The following is a 21,373-nucleotide window of genomic DNA, read 5'->3' on the forward strand; positions in this document are numbered from 1 at the left end:
TGATACGAGCACTGTGTAATTCTAACTGGACCCTCGTTATTAGAAATGCAGCTATCTATCAGCCGAATTTTGAAACAATTATTACTCCGTCATCGAGGAAAAAAAATAACGGAGCCACAGATGTTGACAACACACTTTAAAAAATCATTGAATTATAAATGGTCAGGTGAAACCGGGTGAAACCAAAAAAATACATAATTTATAATATTTAATACATTAAACATGTTAAATTATCATAAAAAATGTATCAATATAAAGCATTTTTAATTTTAATGAACATTCTATATAGATGGAGGTATATTAACAGTCGTTGAGAGTGCATTTTTTAACATTTGTGTTTTCTCTCTTTTATTTTTTTATAAATTCATTGCAAAATTTTCAGTTGCTAAGAGTTATGTACATGCTATCAAAAAGCTCACGACAATGAACTATTTAACAATGAAAAAAATGGATCGTTCTCTCGTCACTGCAATACGGGCATTTTTGAAAACCGATTAAAAATCGTAACAAAACTCGGCAGCGTAAATGGAACTTTTAAATGGCGCATTGGGGTCTCCTCTCCACATTTCCCTTGAACATTGGCTTTGAAAGAACAATATGTCGAGGCTTGGGCAACTCAGCTTTCTGCAAGCAGCGCGGCCGTCAAAAGGAAAGGCGATGTTTGCCCTCAATCCACACCACCTCTAGAAACCATTTCTCTCAAGGGCTCGGCTTCAGTGTCCCACGACGAAACGACTTTTCAAAGGCGACTAGATATTAAGTGCGATTTAGTATTCGGGTCGACCATAATACCAAAGGCCATGGCTCAGAATGTGTTTTTCCTCTTACGTAGGTACTAGCGATGATCAACTCCACAATAGATTTTACAATTTGAGTTTTTCCGGGAGGATAATATTTAAGGAATCTTTTCGGGATTAACACCAGGTTATTTGCTTTATTTCTCTGACTTTCCATAAAACGACCTTCTACCCATTTTACGGAGGACGTTATGGGTCATTTTGACTCACATTTCACAATCAAAATCAAATTGAACACCTCATTTTCTATCCCATTACCCTGAAATTTCTCGAATTTGTCTAAACTTAACCAAACCACGCAATAGTGGAAAGAAAATTTCGCAACTCTCTAAAGAAAGCTATCAAATGGATCAAACCTTGAAGACTAGCTCTGGGTCATTTTGACCCCTAACTGGTCTTCAAATTCAACCTCTCATTAAGGCCAATTTTTCTCCTTATTTTCTTCTCCTGCATACCCAGGATATTTATTTACGGATCAAATAACAATTCATAAAGCAGGTAGATCAATATTTGTAACCTTTTTATGTATTTCATTTATATGCTCTTCTTTGATAGGCTTAGACTGATTTGCAGGTTGCCTAAATAAAAATAGTAATAATCACATTACCTGGGTTCGACTAAAAATTTCATTCATTCAATTACATTACGAAAGTATGCTTTATAGTTTGACAAATTAATGACCGTAGTGTGCATTAATCAAAAAAAACTTGATGGGTCAAATTGCTCATTGTCCGTCCTTCTAGGTAGAGTGCAATTGATTGTGTTAGATTGAAATTGACGTGTTGATCTTACGTTATCAGATTAGAAATATACTATTTGCGAAGGTATATCTCTAACAGATATGAAAGCATGATGTATGGTAATTGAAAACGAAAATTGAATGGCAAAAAATAGGAAGACTTACTCTGCTTAAGCCCTTATCATATGAATTGACCAACAGAAAAAGTGAAACTATCATTTTACAGAAGTAGTACAGTTGGTTATATGTTATTGTTCATACTTAATGCAAAATAAGTAAACAAGGACCATATAAGTCCCGTGAATCTTCCCTCCTTCTCCTTACACGCTGCCAGAGTGGAGCTAGAGTGAGTAATAAGGACAGGCTGGAGGCCATATGATTCATTCCTCCATGCAATTTTATAAAAAGTGCACACTGCACAGTTGAGCGAAAAGAAGGAGGAAAACTATGATTTTCACGAGGTAAATACGTAGAAACAACTGTTAGAGATCATGTTACATTTCCAAGTGGCTCTAAAAATATCATGTTACCCATGAAAACGCTTTATCTGGGTCGAAAAACCCAACATTCAAAATAACTGCATCAAGGACCTTCAGTCGCCTTTACATGCATCAGGCTACCCGACGTCGCACGAATCTAAAACTTTTTAAGATTTTTTTTCTCACCATTTCGCACATTTTGAGACCACGAATTTTTTAATCGGATCATTTTGAAAAATATAAGCGCCGGCCTTTTTCAAGAGGTATTAAAAGAATTAGGCATAATGACAAAATTTACGTCCACACAGGGGCGCCGACTTATAAAAAATATTGGGGGGGCCCATATCCGAGGTCTTGCCCCAGGAAGACGTTAAATTCAAAGTGTGTCGCAGCACCGAAACACTATCATGATTCACACCACCTAATTCAGTCAACCTGCTTCACCTTATAATTATTTGTTTTAACACATTGTTGAATTTATTTTAAAAGGTAACTATCGTCAAACATGGGAAATAAAAATTACCAATATATTTTTGTGATTTCACAAATCATAATATAACTTAATTATTTTCTTGAAATATTGAGGGGGCTCCGCCCCCCCAAACGAATCTTTGAGGGGGCTCGGGCCCCCTCAGGCCCCATGGAGTCGGCGCCACTGCGTCCACATTAATACAAATTCAAAATTTGCCAACGGTTAGTAATCCCCAAGCATCTTCCAATGCTTCCTTTCTATAGCTTTGCCAATGGCTAAATTTTCTGCTCATTTCAGCCACAAATAAACCATAAATTCTCCAATTCTGTTGAATTCGAGTGCACGAAGGATAACACACGAAGTGGGCCACCATGGGGATCGATGGCAGGACGTGACTTGCAAATGACGCGATTGAGAAATTTTCACAAAGGAGCCGGAAGTCACTTTTTTATAATGGGCACACACTTTTCTTCTTTACGGCTGAAGGTCTTCCAACGTGAGAACATAATTCTTAGGGGAAAAATATAATACGCAATAAAATGTCACGTTATTTTACCTATTACTACCCTGCAATTTCCTCAATAATTGAATATTTCATCAAAGGTATGGTCAAGAGTTACAGTTAATAGCAGTAAATTCAACGTCATTAGGGACGATGATTCTGATTTGATCTGATTGATGATTTGACCGGCCACGTTGGCGATGGAAAATTATTTCATCGATACGAAGGCAGCGATGGCGTTTAAGGAGATTATCCGGATGATATTCCGAGAATTTACTGCCACTATTCGCCGGAAAAAAGTGAAGTCGTACATTAGAGTGTATGGCCAAATGCACTTTACTATTGGTCACAAACTCACTCAGTGACCCGACCCATACGTTGGTTTGGATAGGTGAGGGTAGAGCTCACCCCTGACTGAGCCACAGGCGTTGTGTGGATTTCAGTCGTTCATGGTTGCATGGGCAGTTCCTTTCCTGTGGGCTTATTCGCACTTTACTTGGATTTCTAAGAGGGGCGTCTAAAATGTTTCGCCCGGGATTTGAATGCGGGTCCCTACGATCAGCAGCCACGACCCACACCTATGTGGCTACCACTCTCTCACCCCTCCACTGAAAGGTTAGAAAAAAATCTACTCGCAAAGTTTCAGTCTCCCTTCCCGCATAAAAATAGCCTGAACTCATTTTGGCCACATTTTTTCGATTTTAGCGCACAATCGGTCGAAAAGCGTTCAAGCCGTTCCGTTGAAGTTTTTCTAAAATTAAAAAAAAGAAGGTAATGACAGGATATGAATCAAGATTCCCATCAATACTTATTTGTCGCTATATAGCATCATGCATGCGAAATTAACCCGTTGAATCAAAACCCTTTTTATGTTTTCTATGAAGACTAAAATATAGTTTGCGGAAATTCCCACGGAGGATTAATTGGATTTTTTCTGTCATTTTTCTACAGATAATTTTTTTCTCTGCAGAATGTTCGCACAATTTTTGATTACGGGTGACTTAATAAAGTTCTCACCGTGGCTACTCTCGGGATACTTTAACTAAAATATTGCTTAAGAATTATTAAATCATTAGTTCACTCTTTCTCGAGGCCCTACTTGACACCATATTTGATTTTTTGTTAAAAACCTTGCTGCTCTGGTAATTTTCTATTGTTGAAATGGAGAAAAAATGGACAAAATTAAATCTGAAAATTAGGGATGGACGGATCCAGGATTTTTATCGGATTCGGATTCGGATCGGATCCGGATTCGGATCGGATCCTTGATTTTCGGAGCCGGATCTTTCGGATCGGATATTTTCGGATCCAAACGCATTTTCAAATTCCTGTCGCTGAGATTCCCCCGACGATTGGTCAATCACTTGGGAAGAGTCACACTATGTGCCAGTCGTATTTTGCCTTTTTTATTTTCCACGGCTGAAATTCTCCTACGTAACCTCTGCGAGAGCTTTCAAACAAAGCAGTTCATGAGTAGGACAAGAATCGCATGCGGCGGCGCATTCGAGGAGAGAATCGGAACTCTTTCCACCCTTATTGCATTCACTGAAGCTATTTTTCAAAAATTCGGATCCAGATCCGATGTCTTCCGCGACTTTGGATCCGATGTATCCAATGAAGGGCAATATCCGCGGATATTTGGATCCGAGGTATCCGATCCGACCATCCCTACTAATACTGCAACAATCAGAATAAGATGATTTGTATGGAAAAAATGAACAAAAGGATTCAATGCCGCATTCCTTTTTTCACTCAATTTGTCGAATGTAAGTTATAAAAAAAATGCGAAAGAAAAAACGTACTTCAATACTAATCTTATGGGAGTAAAAGAGTAAATATTTTTGTGGTAAGAAATGACACCAAAAATAATTTTTTTCGCCATACATCATTCCTTGGAGCATCTTATATCGCTTTAACTGACTCAAGGAATGTGTCCTGAAAATTTTGTGGCTACATTTTGTTGTAATTTGGTCTACGCGTTAATGCGTATCAGTCATTCACTGTGAGTGAATAAATCAGTCAGTAGGGCTGTAGGGACGCGTTGGTTTACATAATAATACATGAGCCACTTTAAAAAAATCCACCCCTCTGGAGACAGCAAGCGAATGCCGACAAGACGCGCCCACAAAATCAATTCTTCGATCAATTTCTTACACGATATTATCGCTGTGATTGCATTGCTTATTGATTTCGGCCTAATAAGAGGCCGCTATCGCATCGCCAAATTCTTTCACTAATGGACACCGTGCACCGTTCAGATCCGTGACAGAGGTTTCGTGTGGATTCCAAATGGTAACTCCACCATTTCTTGCACAGGTTATTGTTCAAGCAACATATTCCCGTTACATTAAGCGATTGCCATTTACTTTAAATCGTGGGATTTATTAATCAATTCTGAACATTTAAATAAACACATAAACTTAAATTTCGCCGATCGCATCTCTTATTCATGAGGTTAATTATTCGTAACTACGGAAACGTAAATTTAAAATCTCACGTGAATTGCCCTCGTCACGTGATGCATGTTAGCATCAACCACAAGTTATTATTGTGATGCATTCCCTCAGAGGCCGGCATTGAGTACTACCTACTGCATGCTTTCTTTATATTCGATTTGCGAATTAGTTAGGGCATTCAGTACCCAGTAAACAAAGAAGTCATGAAATCTTGTTGAATAACATTATGGAAAGCCGCATTAGCATACATTATTAAATGAAGGGCGTTAACGAAAGAGCCATTTGACGAGATAGCTAGATTTTGCAGTTCAACTGATGACGAAGGGCAAACGCCACATGGCGGTATACGAACTACCTCCATCAGAGCGGTCATCGCCAAGTTAAAAAAATGAGCATCGAATTTTCGCAATGGTAACCGTGGTTCCGAAGCAAATACCTCGGCGACGACCTCTAGATGTGTCCTCCGACGGAGGTAATTCGTAAATTGTCATGTGAGATCGTTTTTCAACGTCATCAACTGAACTCTAAATAAAACTAAATTTACAATGGGCTCTTTAGAACACGGCCTAAGGCCACCGATAAGGTCACGAAGACTTTTTAGATGAAGCGGGAAACAAAATATCTTGAAAATGTATATTACCTATTGGGTGTTTCCTTCGAACTGACTGCTCCTCAAATAGATGAATCCCTCTCGATAGAAGAGAAGTCCTGCAAGAGACAAAAGAAGGCATTAGCGTCATCTTCAAAGGAAAAAAATTATCTTTATAGTAATGACGAATTAAGAGTGTACATCTATTCCGCTCGATAGGTAGCAATTTATGGAGTGGAAAATATTTATTGCACAGGCGAAACCTGAAGAACAAATGAAAAAAATAATAATGATAGCATGTAGGTACATCGATAAACACAACACGGTAAAACTTATGTCATTAAATATCACCGTAGATTATGCTTACATTTCATAACATAGCAAATGATTTAGCGCTTAAAATAAAATTGAGTTGTTCTCTAACGTACAGGCATATGCATTCATTCCTAATAAAAAAGCTAAACGGTATCTAAATTATAGATAAAAATGTTATATGCTAACGAAATTGGAAAAATTATAATTTATGAGTATTCCCAGGAAATTAAATTATTCCCTCATTTGATCTTATTATTTTTAGCATACATACTATTTTTATTTCAGCAGGCATATTGTTCCATTTGCGAACACTTTATAACAGGAAATTATTTCATAGACACAGGAGGTAGATAATCTGGGTAATAGAACAGCATGAGTTCAGGTCTAATGGGCATTTCACCTATTTTGCCTTTCTCCCTATTTTTCCTTTCAGTTGCTCTCATAGTTCTTATTCAGTTTATATTTCACATTTCTTCCCACAGAACAATCCATCAAAGATAATTTTCACAAATTTTGATAATTTTCACAAAAGGTCGAGGGTGGTCGTTTTCGGGAAATTTATTCAACTTTGACCTCATATTTATCGTTTACGAGCTGATGAAGGAAAGCATAAATCGGAAAAGTTATGTACACTATATTTGAGTGCGTTAATACGAAATAAAAAATACTTACTTTTTTACTCCCATAAGAGTAGTATTGAAATACGTTTAGACCTTTTTTCTTTTGCATTTTTGTATAAAATTACATTCGATACATTGATTAAATTACATGCACTTACATTCGACAAATAGAGTGAAAATTTGTAGCATTGTGTGAAAATGGAATGCAGTATTGAATCCTTTGTGCAGTTTTCAATACACATCATCTCATTCGGATTGTTTTATTTTTAGATTTGCTTTTGTCAATTTTTTCTTCTTTGTTCTTTTCTGAGGTTTTGGCGAGCTTTTTTTTCAATTTCAGCCAGCTGTACGACAGTACAGAGACAGTGCATGTAAGAGTCAGCCAGAGGTCGTTTCATTTGAAGGTCAGCGGTAGCCCCGTGAGTTTCATGATCAATGTCGAGGGGGCGCAGTTGGGAGTTCAGTAAAGACGGAGAAGAATAAATTGAGCAATTTGCGAGGACGTTTACGACCAGGGATATATGGAGGGACTAAGGTCACCTCGACAGCTCCCAAGCCATCTCCAATAATCCTAGCAAGTGTTTGAAGTCCTTGCGAAAGCTTGCGGCAATTCGTATTAACGATTAAACAATTCTTGGAGCAGAGGTCAGATATAATGCAAAAATGTTGTTAGCCAACGTTTCACTTTATTTAAAACCATCATCAGGGCCATGAATGAAAACGTGAGAACACAATAAAATACAATGATATACAATATTGTTACATAAATAAAGGTTACAAAAGAGGTTTTATACAATAGTATAATTTAAAAAAAATTAGAAGAGAATACCCAAACATTTTGACACATCGCACAACATTTTTGCATTATATATGACCAATACTCCAAGAATTATTTAATCATTAATTAAATCAAGTCAAGACAAGAGGAAAAAGAAAATGCAACAATTCGTATTATTTATTTGAAACATTTTTCGCATACAGCTGTGATGCCAATTCAAGGTGAAAATTTAATAGAATAATATAATTTTAATATAATAAAATTTAATTTTATTATATTAAAAATAATTTTAATATAATAAAAATTTAAATAGAATAACAATATAAAAACTAAAATTTAGGAAACCTCAGGAGAGAGTGAAACATTGGATTTATGGAGATACATGGGAACTTATTTCATGATAAGTAATATGAGTAGATGGAGGAAGGGGGTAAGTGTAGAAGGGAGGAGAGGCGATGTAATGGTAAAGAGCTCTTAGTTAGGGAGATCCTAGGAATAGGCAGATGGAATGGCGAGCGGGTGGATCCAGTTGTCATTCTAAAATTCAACAGAGAAAGGAGTTAGGGGAAGTCATTAGTCGGGTTTAGGGTATCATGAAGTAATTTTAAATCCATTTTAAGTCGTTGGCAAATCTTTTAAACTATTTTGTGAATGGAATAGTATTTTCTGCATCTACAAACACGTCTAAACTCTACCCTGAAATCCGCTTCGATAGTCATTAGGACAAGGCAGATCATAAAAAACATTTTGGAGTGATTGGATCACAGAGTTCCATCTAGCCAGGCATATAGGTGGGACGGAGGGATTAGGATACTTAAGACCCCCAGAAAAAATTTCCCTTCTTGCCAATATCAACGATATATCTGCTCAGAAGACCACTATCCTAGGTGTATCTATTCTCTGAAACTATATTTTTCGACATACAGTTACATTCCACGCTGTCTCTCAATAACCAACGATGAATTTCACTTTCAGCATTTACATCTGCGAAGTATCATGCAAGCCACCACCAGGGTTTGTGGCAGTGCCTGACTGTGCCATGTGCCTGCGTGGAATCAAATCATCTCGTGCCACAGTGTAGCACGAAGTGATACTACACAAGGCATGCAGCACTCATCCTAGCCTTAATCGAAAACGCGCTCATTCGCCAAACAATGTAAATATGCTGCAGTAAGTCAATCACGTATAGAGCTATGAGGTTATGACATGCCAAAAAGTGTATGCGTTCAGTTAATGTAGTAAAACTCGCCTATAACGAATTTCAGAGGACCAATGTCCTATTTTGTTATAAACGGGATTTATTTTATACATAATAAAGGATTTTTCCCTTATACATCACAGTATTGCCGGCTAATATTCCGTAAATCTTATTTATTTAAGAAACATATCCGTAACAATTAACCATCGTCCCACCCATACATCAAACGGGTGTAAAGGGAATAATTTTAATATCAACAATAGAACTATGTGGAGATGGCTACACGTGAGAACAACTGATGATAATAAAATCCACTGATTTGGGCTTTAATTGGTGGAACGATGAAATTTTCATGGTGAAACAAAACCCCGTACAATTCCAAAAACTTTTTATCATTAGCTGTCAACTAGTTTCGACGTTTATACCATCATTATCAAGACTAGCACAGACAGAGACAAGATCTGTTAGTCTTGATAATTACGGTATAAACGTCGAAACTAGTCGACAGATAATAAAAAAAAGTTTGTGGAATTGTACTGGGTTTTGTTTCACATGAACTAATGATAAGGTAATGAACGGTTAAGTGGTCGAGATGGTCGTAATTTCTTTATAACGAAGGAAATAGTTCCCTAAGGGACCAAAGAATAGTTCGTTGTAGCGGGGTTTTCGTATCATCCGAACTCGTTACATGTAGGGAAATTAACATTGGCGATCATTGTCATCATCATCATGTTTACTTTATTTACAAATGTAATTAGTTATCGATCACACATGCAGACCCTACTTCATCTAGTCTGAGTCAAGCTTTCCTTGAGCGAAACTAAACTAAAAGGTTTCGGAGTGGGTGGAGGGACGTTTTCGTTCCTTCGATAGCGAATCGAAAACATTGCAGCTCTTTCGGATTTTATGATCTATATCAATTTAAACCACGATTGACTCTCTTTTTTTAATAATTTCATTTTTTACATCTGAACGAACATGGTCCTTTTGAGGATGATGGCTTGTCAGGGGGTTCCACAGATATGCAGACAATGCGGCAAATAACAAAATTATGACTAAAAACAGTAAAAAGTTACAACACTTTAGACTATTAGGATTTGAGAGCATTAAACATAGGGAATTCATTTATAAATTCCGTATTTTAACAAACACAGGCATTCATGCCAATTATATTGAATATGTATGCAGTTCTAAATTTTTAATATCCTCAAGTAACCATACATGATCATCTTCCATTACTTCTGCCATACCTCAAACACCTCCAAGGCGTATAGGCATGCAATTGAAAGTTAGTGTGGTACATACATATTATTTTGCTAATATTTTACCATATAGTCATAAGTCATTAAGTTTCGCTGATAAATCACCCATCGCTGTGATCTGACCCAATTGCAAATAGGTACTCCTCTTTTCTTTCGCATAAATAGACAAAGAGGATTTGTTAATTTTCCAGAATAGGAAGTAGATAGTTCCAGGAACTCATTGCTCATCCTGAGCGCGTTTCGTGCCCGCGATAAGGAAAATGTGACGCAGTATGACGCGATATTTGGCACGTGAAAGCAAACCTTAGGGAGTGCTATTGAGAAAAAAAATTAGAGCCTAATAGCTGTGATGGCCGACAACGCAATGGGGACAGATCATTACTAAATGGAAATGGGCGAAGAGAAAATTATCAAATGGGCGTCGCCCTATCACTCACGCTCAGATAATTAGTATGCATGAGACCACGTGTCCGACTTCGAAACATAATCTGAGGAAATGCACGGCTGTACATTTATTGCGTTGGTCGTCCAACTATCCCCATACACATGTTGTTGACCGTGTTAACATAAAGGCGATGGATGAAGTGGAGTATCTGGTAGTTAAAATTACTTCGAACCTATCATGGGGAACGTATGTAAGAAATATTCGCAGCAGAACCCTGAAGAAGCAGGGATTCGTCAAACGTATTGTGAGAAGATTTTATTTATTTTTTTATTTCCATACCACCGAAAACAGTTCAATACTGCCTTTTACATCAGCTTTATTGACATATTAACTGTTTATTTTACACAAACAGCCATTCCCTGGACAGGGGTTACTTTCCCAGTCGGGACTCGAACCCGCGACCTCCTGTTTGGCAGGCGAGGGCTTTACCCCGCCGCCACTGAGGCCGGTAATCCGACATTTTCGGATTAAAAAAGTGGAAGAGAGGTGCTATTTCGCACTCGTCCGGCCACGCCTTGAATACACATCGAGATGGGCTTTATGGGATATGCCCATCTCGATGTATATGATTATGGATTATGACCTACTGCCTGCCGCGAATATTTCTTACATACGTTCCCCGTAATAGGTTCGACGTTATTGTAACTATTAGATCAGTGGTTCCCAACCTTTTCTTGTTTGAGGCACCCTTGGAAAGCCTTTCAAAAGTTCCCGGCACCCTTATAAGGAAATAGATATTTAAAATCTCCGTAGCTTTTTTATTATTATTTATTTATTTGTTTCATTTCGAGAGTTTGCATGCAACAACACCTTATACCTAGTCCTAGATGATATGAGAATACTGTTTACACTGATTCTGCCTAAATAAAAAAAATAGTATTACGATACAAATATGTAATGTGAAATTTTGGCGGCACCCTCAAAAGATCTCACGGCACCCCTTAGTGCCGCGGCACACCGGTTGGGAACCACTGTATTAGATACTCCACTTCATCCATCGCCTTTATGTTAACACGGTCCACAATATGTGTATGGGGATAGTTGGACGACCAACGCATAGGATGGGCATTATGGGATCCGGCGCAGAAAGACTTAATCCGTGAACTTATTAAAATAGTAAGGAAAGCTGCGAGATTCGTCAAAAAATGCTTCAGGTGTTCAGAAAGCGATGTTACACAGATGTAAAACGAAATAGGCTGGGCGGAGAAATAGATGTAGACGCGGAGGCTTTGCGCTAGGCTTAGATAGATTGCTTTAGCAATTGAGATTGTACACTTCAGAGCGACACGGAGAATATGATATTAGAACCCCCTATGCATTGCCAGATCCGAAAGAAACAATAAATTAAGAGAGATATTTCACCTTATATTTTCGTTCCTTGAAAGGAACGAAGGAATGATGAAAGGAACAATGAAGGAATTTAATTGCTTGGCGTTAATTCGATAGAGCATTTCCTATTTATTTGTACACGACTGGTGTGATAACACCCCCCGCCACACGCATATTGAAGCGGCTAGCGCGGTTGTTTGTAGCTAGACTCCAATTCGATGCAGCCTCATGTGAAGCTTTGATCTCTTCATATCAGACGTAAATGTGCTCCCAATAATTACTATCGGCCGTATTCATAGTTTCCTTAGTAAGCTACTAACGCCTAAGTAGCGTTATAAGTAGTAGCATACTAGCAAAATGGTATTCATAGATCGTTAGTAAGGGCTACTAAGCTTAGTATGCTACTATCTTAGTAGCCGGTTCTTAGTCGCCCTCCGGCCTTGTCTAAGGGAGCTACTAAATATGGCGGACCGTTGAGGATGATCGAACTCCGGTTTTATTTGTATACTGTTATAGAGTTTTTATGCATTTGTGCCAAAATGGAAGACTAGAATCCATTCTTCAAGTAAGGCAGGCAACGTATGTAGTGTAATAGTTGACAGGAATTGAAAGTTTTTCGTAGCTGCGAGGAAGCTACGACTTGCAGTGAACTTGTGCCTCTAGTGTAAGTGAACACAATTTGTACATTCAGTGCGCCTCTAAGTGAATTTATTGTATATAGAGGATGAAGTAAAGAGTGAAGCAACAAGTGAAGTGATTTGTGAGTGTATGAGCTTCGACAAAATTATTTATTTCTTTCATACTGGTTTAACCATTTCGATCAAAGGTATCTACTAGCTGTTGCGTAGGGGATATGTTTCATATTTGAAGCAGTTGTTCTTTAGGGATACAGCAAACGATGATAAATTTTCATTCGTTTGTACGGTTATAATTTGTGTTTGATTATATTACTTATTCTAGTCACTTTATCGTGAGCTTTCGGCTTTCGGTGTTTACATTTCGCGTATTTCGTTGCGCTGTTGTTTTTGTTTTGGTTACGGTACGAGTGATAGTGGAGAGTGAGATTGGAAGTTTGTTGATGTTACAATTTCTGGTTTAAAAATTTGTATCAGCCTATTTATTTCATTGTCTACGTAATGGTAATGTGAAATAACACCAACTGATTCTAAATCATTAGTGATGAGTGGGAAGTGAGATGTGAAGAATTCTTTCGAACGTCAACGAGTGCAAATTCTTTTGGTGTGTGCAGTGTGATTAGATCTGATTAGAACTGATTATCATTGTTTACTAGAGTTACGTTATAGTGTTTTAAATTAAGTGTGAGTCAAGCTTTTCATTAAACCAGTTGATTCAGAATGTACGGATTATAAGTGTCATAAAGACAGCTCGTGAAATGTGAAGTGAAATGTTGTGTGCGTTGTAGTGCTATTTGTGATATGATAAGCAATAAATAAGTAAAACAAGTTACGTTAATTATGCTTTGTTTTTTACATTAACCACCTCTAGTAAAGTATATGCCGTATATTTCCGCACGCTGTCAATATTTGAAATATTTAAATGTAGCGAAGCAGATTGTTGTTTCCTTGACTAACATTTTAGGAGTTGCAAACATATGTTACTAATTGCTCGCACGTAGGTGTTTGTAACGTAATAAATGTGTATCATTCACACATTTATCTCAACGTTATTTTCTTAACCTTTCATTTCTGCATTGCAAAAGTTTTCGTTTCTACTCCGACATTGAGGTGTATTTCTGCTTTCCGAATACAGATATGTATAATACTGACGTTGCTAGTTATGTTTTCCATACTAATCACGCATACACTAATGGAAACAAATATCGGAAGTGCAAACAATACGCAATGTATATGATCAATAAATATACGGCCGTTTGTAAAGCGATAACTGCATCTCAAACATACAAATGCTTCGGTATTACTCATAAATCTACCCTTTCCCAAAGGTATTGCATAATTTTTGTGTACAGCAATCAAAAAATATGTCTGAGATACGATATCACATCGAATTATCCCTTATGAAGTAAAAATTTCAATGCATTTTGCTGAATCAATTTCTTTTGTTTGATAGTGTTACGAATTTTCCGCGCCGCGGAAGAGTCAGATGCAGTGTTGTCAAGCGTAGCCTAGCGGGTTGAACCCAAATCGCTACCGAGTATCGGCTGCCGAGCTGGCTAGTAGCATACTAGGTTAGTAGCTCTTACTAGCTCACGTAATACAATCCATGAATACCATATCTTAGTAGGCGACTAAAAGGTCTTAGTAGCCGACTAAGTTAGTCGCCCTACTAGCGTGTTTTAGCGGAAATCTATGAATACGGCCGTATGCGATTAGTAAGAGGACCCGGTAGTCATTGAAGTGGTAAAAGATTGAACAAAACGTCGAACGAATTTACTTTAATTTAATCTGATGGAGGTGTTTGAGGCGGCGTAGAAACGGAATGCTCTCACTCAGGTCTGGAATCACAATCATCATAATCATTAATTTGATGGAACAAGGTCGTGCTTAGGATAAAAACTAGGGGGGATCAAACCATGGTCGTTCAAGTTGTAACAATTTACCATGGGAAAGGTGAGTTAAACAAACATTTTAAGAAAATTATAACACGGCTTTATTAGTTTTTAAAGAATAAGCTGGGAAAAAATATTTTTACTTTAGTTTCATGCCTTATAAAAATATCATTTTTCGTGGGTTTAAAGAAAATTTGCGGAAAACTTTCGTTTCAATCCAGTCCTTAATTTTCTCATAGACTTTTACGATTTTTGATTCTGGGGGGGGCAGCTACCCCCTCTTGTCCCCCGCTGGGTACTCCCAAGGGATGGAAGAATGGAAATACATGTTTGGGCGAAAAAAAAACTGCCCGAAAACTCTTATGATTTCTGAAGGAAGAAAACGCTAAAAAAAAGTTGCCGCTCATTTTTCTTCAGTCGGTGACATCATTACCGAGCAAGAAGTATGTTTGAATGAAGTAGAGGTTCCACTTGCCATCCCTGATGTGAATGAGAGGAATGACAATGTGGAAAAGAATCAATCCGGAGTATTAATGCCAATGGCATAATGGCAAGCATTTTATATTGAGACGAGAAAAGCGGAATTTTTCCTCTAGCTATAGTATTTTACACTTCGGGGCAAGGCCGTAGCCAGGGGGAGGATCAAGGGGGATTGATCCCCCCCCCCCCCCCCCGAAATGAAAAAAAAATAAATAGATACTTTATGCTCGCTTGGTGCTCACGCGACGATATTATATGTATAGGGGCGAAGGGACATCTAGTAGTCCAATGCGACTTAGGTCAATAATTATCTAAGCGAATTTGTAGGTGCAGTGTGCGTAGTTGTAGCGCAGTGCGTGAAATAATAGTGCTGTGAATTAGTAGAGAGGTGAGTGACTAATGGGCCTCCTGAGGGACCGCAGAATTGACATCGACACCGAGGAGTTAATTGATTTGTTCGCTGCAAAGAAAGCTAGAAGGCTAAATTCAATTTTATAATAAATTTTTTATATTTTCCTTTAAGGGTTTATAATAAATATGTATATTTAACCATATACGCTATTTTATTTATCCTATAAAAATAATTTTATGTTTGTCTACTATTCCATAAACCCCCCCCCCCCCCCCCCCCCCCGAAAATATTTTCTGGCTACGGCCTTGCTTCGGGGCTATCATATGTAGTACTGATTTTTTTTCGAGTTCTAACCTTCCACCCTTTCCTCGTTGAAGATCTATAAGCCGATGTAAAACCGTCCACGCACGTAAAATAGACACTAAAAATCACACTGAAACAAGTACGTAAATTAAAGAGAGGTTAATGACTATATGCATGAAAACATGGTTAAAACGCCGACTTAAAACTTCTAAAAAAATTAAAACAAATAAAGGAAATGATTGAAAGAGAAAAACTTTCGCAAAATAAACGGAGCCAAAAAGGCATTTTGATTCCTAACGGCGGCTAAATGAAGTTCATTTCAAACCGGGTGTGAGAAAAGTAGCCCTAACATTGCACTAGTCAACCCCATTGCCAAAGTAGAGAGTCATATATCACCTATCTAGTCCTATATTCCCTTCAGTATTGTTTAAAAAGAGCAGTGTTCCCAATATATGTTGTTAGGCGTGTAAGGATGGTAATTTTTACGGGAGCGTAAATCAAAATATAGACTAAATTTGCATACTTAAGTCGGAGAAATTTTTTTCTCAAAGTGGTGTCTCTCAGAGTGTTCCCTCAGAGTGTCTGAAAGTAAACAAGTAAATAAATCAGGGATTCGATGTTATCTGTAATCCTTGGTAAATGAGTTAAATCAGTAATTTTAATCGTCAATTACGAGCAATTAACGATTGCAACGAAAGTAACGATTCCTCTTTCACCAGAAATTACAAATAACAATAACATTTCGTATAAAGACATCGCTACAAGTAAAAATTACTGCAAAATTAAACGTTACAAGTAATCCGATTACTTTTACTCGATTACTTACCAACGCTGCATAGAACGAGAGACAAGTCCTCCTTCATTTTGTCACTATTTACCAATGCGCCGTTTGTGCCGTGTCTGAAGGAATATGTCATCAATTGTCCCGCTTCAATGCAACTTACAAGTCGAGTTGAGTTGTTGTGACGCGGGCTTCATCGTTATCTCGACATAATTTTGGATCCAGCAGATGAATGAATGCTGTAAGGTGGCGCCAATCGCAAAATGACAGAAATAAAGTAGCTCAAATTCAAGGTTTTATAGGCTAAAGTTTTAAAATACATCAGGTGTATTAACGCGTTTTTATGAGAAACAATGAGATGTTTCACAAGTCTCCTGAACATTTGGAAAGTCTTCGACGGGTAAACGGAATCATTTAAATAACTTAAGAACATAACAGCAATTAATAACAAAAAAGAAAGCGAAATAAATGATGAAAGAAACTCATAATAGGATTTGATATCGAGATAGGATAGAAATCCAATAGGATTTGATATCGAGATAGGATAGAAATCCAATAGGATTTGATATCGAGATAGGATAGAAATCCAATAGGATTTGATATCGAGATTAAACCCACAGAGACTGAGGATACGAGGTTCTGGCTGGAATGCTTACCTAATTTTAAATATAGAATTTGTTTTCCTGTTTCCATGGACCGTCTTCCTCGTTCGTGACGTCATTTTCTGCACTGATTCCTTCGCGATTGATTTCATGAAAATGGCTAGGGCGATGTCGATCATACGAAAAAATATAGATCAAAACTGAAATAGAGATCTTTTTTGTCTTCGAGACTAAAAACTCACCCGTTCTTAAGTGACAAGGAGTATAAACGCAAAATTAAGACCATGATAATTTTTAAGGTGTTGCCATGCCAAATTGAAGTCAAACTTACTTATACTTATGTACTTGAAAAATAGCTGTCGGTATATATTTGCTAATGTTTGGAGCCAAGTGATATTTCTCGGCAAATTTGACGGAACATATCGACAAAGCAATGTACTATGGCAGGATCAAATTCTTACGATAGAGTTTTTCTTTTTGTACTATTTTTAGAATTTTTTTCTCGAAGCATAATTATCATAAAAATTTTCATCGTCATTGTTCCTATTCTTTAATTTTGAGCAGTTTTTATTTAGCTGGTACCTAAGTGTTTCAATTTCAACATGTAAATGAGCCATTCCGCCTCGATTCAACAAAAGTTTGCCTCTCAGGATCTCAAATTTTTGTGAAAATTTCTGTACATATTTATTACATATTGTTTCAAGTAGGCTTTCGCCTTGTGGTATCATGAGATTTAAAATTAAAGAAAGAAAAGCTTACCTACCCAAGAACAAAGGAAAGGAACAGAATATAAGAAAATACACCAATAGGATTCAAAAAACATTTCATTCGAATACCATAGAATTAATATATGAAATTTTAACACAAGAGCGCAATTTCCAACGCTGCCAAATAAATCGCAATTACATCAACTAAGAGTAGAAGAACACTTACTCTTAATAGCTTTTATATTTGCGGGGAATATCTTTAATCTTTCTTCATGTTGGTCATTCCATTACTTCATTCCTCCATTCAGGATTTCTTCAAAATATCCGTTTTATGCATCTTGAACTTTATTTCGAATTTGAGATCGTGTTCCTAAGTGATCGAAACTTCCTCTGTAGCAGAGTGAACCCAACTTTTGACCAATTTCCTTCCAAGCCAAAAAGCTTCATTGAACCCGCATTATCTATTCATGGTTCTCCTTAATTTCAATGGTTTCCATCTCAAGTACCCTGGTGACACTGCCTCTCTAGAGTATACCTGGTTGCCTTTCTTTGATTTTTACGACTTTTTAAGTTTCTGTTTTACAATAAGGATCCTGCACTGAAGTAGCCTATCCTAAAACAGGATGAATTAAGTCATGTAGGCCATTTCTTTGGTTTCTGTTGTGCATGGGTCTATAACCATCTCACAATTAATACAACGAGACCGTTTTGCGAATAAAATTTCGCGTTTTATGAGCATTTTAATGTTTTTGCATTTTTGCAAAAAAACGTACCTTGAATCATATAATTCCTTCTATTTCACCACCAATATATAGTAGAGCCATGGTTTATGGCTTATTATAAAGCTGAGACATTGACTAAGATACTGGATGTGCAAAAAAACTCTTTCAGTGCCCTTTTAAAATTTAAATTTTTAAAACATTGCGAATTTACTCTTCCCAAATACTAATCCTGTGCATCTCAGAATTGGCCCAACTTTAATTTTACAATCTAGACATATCTGCCTTACTACTCCAAAAATAACACCTAGTGGCAACTCATAATTATATTTTTTTTTAATATTCAAACATTTACAATTTTCTCCAGCGCTGCGTTCCGGCTTCTCTATTATAAATACATACCGTGGGCTTCTAATATATACGTCTGTGATAATTGCTCCAGAACATAGTAATATATATGCGAATATAATGTACAGAAAGATTCAACCATAAACTATTAAAGCCGTCAATAGTTGTCAGCTATATAAGTAAAAATAACCGGGACGAAAATAGGTCATTTTGGGAGGTTCATTATTTTCCTTGGTTGTAATGGCCATGATTTCCTTTAACAATTATATAAATTATACAATATGCATGTATATAAACATATTCAAAATTATTTTATATAGCATAGCATCCCCTGACCATCACTTTTTAATAAACTACTACCCTTAATGCCAATGTTTGTGGAATAAAAACGTCTTTGCAATCATATAAACAAAAGCGAATTGCTATGAGTCGCTAGGGAACGTCCTAAGAGAGGATTCGCATCAAGAGAGCACCCTCAAGTCATCGGTCTTCCACTACACTCGCATTAAGTATTGGAGAGGCTCATCCAGCCACAACAGCAGCCTCGTGCTTACCCCAAAGGCGGAGAGGAGGAAAATTCTCGACAAGGTCCCTTTAACACGCAGCCTCCCCTCATTTCACCCGGACGTGCCCGTTAATAATGGACCCAAATTCCTTACTCCGCCCGCCGCAGACGTATTAGTGGCGCCCCGCTCGCCCTGACATTCGGAAATTAAAAAGGCGACTCGTCGCTTCCATTCCAGGCCGTGGATTAAATAAAGAGGACTGGCAGAACTGCTGGCTGCCTTGCACGCAGACACTCCCTCCTGTGTCCCACCCTGATAGCCAATGTGCCCACTTTTTTCTGCTGCATACTTCCATTAATAATATTGTCCCTCTCACAGTAAAAACATAACCAGGTTCTTCGCGTTTATCTCTGCGAATTCACCGGCTTAAATTCCAAAATTCCAACCAAAAAATAAATATAGAAAATCCGCATTAATGGCACCAAACCTCATTTCTATAGTTCAAAACTAGAGAGAGAGAAAAAACACAATATGGCTGATTGACACGCTACAAAGCTAATGTATATTGATGAGTTACCACCAATGCACTCTCTTTTACGTCGTCGCATGGGACACTATAGCATTCATTCTGGCGAGTTTTCGCGTGAAATGTTTCAATTTCACAATTTCATCGACACACTAATAACACAGGCGATATCCAAAGAAAATAACATCATTTGAACTAATGTGACTCTAAATCAACATTACTCCATCCTCACAAGAAAGATCTACAAGAAGGAATACAGAGGTTCACTAATTCCCTCATTTTCGCACAACTATGTGTGGTAAATCAGTACCATTATGTAACTGCTATTACGATGTAGTATGCACCTTGTCAAAAGTGGGCGTTGGCAACCCTATCTTTTTACTGTATTTTGTCGAGAGAGTGGCTGAATTGAGACATTTTTTCATGTCGTAACTTATCTCTCCATTCCACCCTTAACGAAATCGCACGTGAGAGCTCAAAAAACAAGGAAACTTAAATTCACCAACTTTAAAATTTGTTCATAAATTTAACTATACAAAAGTATCGAAGGCATTATTAAATGGAATTTCTAATATTATTTAAAAATATGTATATTTTTTATCTTTTTGCCATCAATATATTGTCTCTTTTTTAACCAAATTAGTAATTATCTCTTTTATTTTTTTTCGATTCATAATTTTAATTAGTGAGAATATATAACAATCAATATATTTTTTTTTAATCTTGACCTCTTGTTAATATTTGAATTCTAGAACTGACGCAGATGGTTTAAGCAAAATATATTGAAATCTAATTAATCAATTGATGTGAATATAAAAAATAATATAATATTTAACATAGCAACTAGCAAACAAAGTAAACAACCAAAGTTAAGTCACATCAATTATCTTAAGTTATTTTTAAATTTTTAAATCTATTCGTAAAGATTTTTTATTGGATATTTTTTGCACTGCACATTTAATTCTTAATACTTGACCATTTTCATATTTACCGTTCCTCTCATTTTTTTCATTTAGGGTGGAGAAAAATTTTGTCACGAAATTTTAATCCTGGATAGCTGTAGCCAGTAGGAACCAAAATTATCAATGATGTATTACGTTGAAAACGCACCATTTTTAAACTACAGTTAATATAAGCCAATAGGGTAGTTTCCTTCATCAAAGAAAACGAAATGCATTGATTGCGATTCGTTACCCACCATTAGTGTATTCATAATATACAAATTATTTGGTTTTGGAAATCCCAGTTTAGACGAATGGCAATGGTCAATTTTAACCTCATTTGAAAAAGGCCACATTGGCGCCCATGCGATTTCACTCCACATGACGTCACAGGGACCTAGTTTCTATACGAGTAGATAGGAGTTTTACATCGTCTGAGATTACCAATGCATGCATGAGGCACAGAGCTCAGGGAAACATCTCTTAATAATCACCTATTAAAACTGCCTAAGGTCGGAAAGTTTCCTTCGTTTGATAGGGTATTAAGAATCCTTATTTAAGCCAAGCGCTACCTGCTAGCAGCCTGCGTCGTATCAGCGC

At 37.1% G+C, this 21,373-nt stretch overlaps 1 protein-coding gene across 2 annotated transcripts in view; it reads right to left on the minus strand.

The window, feature by feature from the left end:
- Positions 1 to 21,373, minus strand: part of LOC124162005 (tetraspanin-11-like) — a 206,801-nt gene that overhangs the window by 71,570 nt on the left and 113,858 nt on the right. For both annotated transcript variants that reach the window (XM_046538325.1, XM_046538324.1), the window contains one exon: positions 6,086 to 6,153. The gene's annotated coding sequence lies outside the window, so the exon portion shown is untranslated. The remainder of the gene's footprint in view (positions 1 to 6,085; positions 6,154 to 21,373) is intronic.

The sequence above is a fragment of the Ischnura elegans genome, chromosome 7, assembly GCF_921293095.1.
Source record: "Ischnura elegans chromosome 7, ioIscEleg1.1, whole genome shotgun sequence".
NCBI lineage: Eukaryota > Metazoa > Arthropoda > Insecta > Odonata > Coenagrionidae > Ischnura > Ischnura elegans.